The following is a 1,512-nucleotide window of genomic DNA, read 5'->3' as shown; positions in this document are numbered from 1 at the left end:
AAAGATCAAGGACAGGCCCATAGTCTGTCCCCTGGTGTAGCAGCATGGAGGTGCGCCATTCAGGTCTCCCTTTAAGAGAACATGTTGTACCCAGCTGGTGTGGCTCAGTTATTGAGCATCGATCTATGAACCAGGAGATCATGGTTTGATTCCCGGTCAGGGCACATGCGTGGGTTGCAGGCTTGATCCCCAGTGTGGGGTATGCAGGAGGCAGCCAATCAATGATTCTCTCTAATCAGTGATGTTTCTCTTTCTTCCTCTCTGAAATCAATAAAGATATGTTTGTTGTTTTATTTTTTTAAAAAAAGAGGGAACATGCTGTGGGAAGTGTGGCTGGCTGCGGCATGCTCCCTGGGCTGCTGCTCCCCATGACTGAGCATGACAGGTGCTGAAGCCAGGGTTGCAGGACTTCACTAGCAAGCAGTGTTTGCTCAGGGGCTCCCCACGCACTTGCTGCAGGCTGAGGCTCTTCCTACCCAATTCTCCTTCCTTCCCTGTTTGACTCCACAGATGTCAAACCTGCGTTGTAGTCTGAGGCTCTCTGCCTTCTTCTGTTTCCTCTCCCTTCTTCCTTCACTGGCACTTCCCTCAATAAATCTCTTGCTTATCGTCTTAGGCTGCCCTAACAAATGCCACTGACTTGGTGGCTTAAACAACATAAATTTATGCCCTCACAGTTCTGGAGGCTAGAAATCCAAGATCAGAGTCCTGGCAGGATTGGTGTCTCCTAAACCCTCTCTCCTTGGCCACCTGGGCATCTTATCTCTGGGTCCCGACATGGTCTTCCCCCTGGACCTGTCTGTGCCCTGATCTCCTCTTTTTGTAGGGACACCAGTGACATTTTATTAGGGCCCACGCTAATGACCCTATTCTAACCTATCCCGAACATAGTCACATTCTAAGGTACCAGGGGTTAGAATTTCAACATATGAATTGGAGAGATGGCATAATTCAGCTCATAACACTCACGCAATTCTGACTTGGCACCTTGCTTCTCCAATGCCAGGTTGAACTAATAGAAAATGTAACCACGCGAGGTTACAAACAACCAGTGATCCTCCAGTGCCAGCCTGACTCCTGAAGAAAAATGAACATACAAAAACATGGAAAACATGTCTCAAATATGAAATACCTCTCCAGTTTCTTGGGTAACACTAATCCCTCAGAAACCTATAAAAAGGATATTGTAACATGGACAGCAGTAGGGACAAGAAATGAAGAAGCCTCTTCCATCAGTGGCCCCTGTCAGTAGAGCGCATGGCCCTCAGGTCAGTAGTACTTCATGTGTGGCTGACACGAGGAAAGCAGCAGACCTGTGCCTTTGTCACACCATATTCCATTACTAGCATGAGGACACTGTCTCCAGGCAAGATGGCAGACGCAAAGTTTAAAAGGCTTGAGTTAGCAAGAATGCGAGTGAAAAATAAGCTCTAGCAGAGACTTGGTGATGACATCATTTGTTGGCTGACATCTGAAAGTTATTAGCAGTGTTTTAGGGCATTTTGTTTTAAC

The sequence above is a fragment of the Myotis davidii genome, unplaced genomic scaffold, assembly GCF_000327345.1.
Source record: "Myotis davidii unplaced genomic scaffold, ASM32734v1 scaffold53, whole genome shotgun sequence".
NCBI classification, from domain to species: Eukaryota; Metazoa; Chordata; class Mammalia; order Chiroptera; family Vespertilionidae; genus Myotis; species Myotis davidii.
This window is presented reverse-complemented; position numbering follows the sequence as displayed.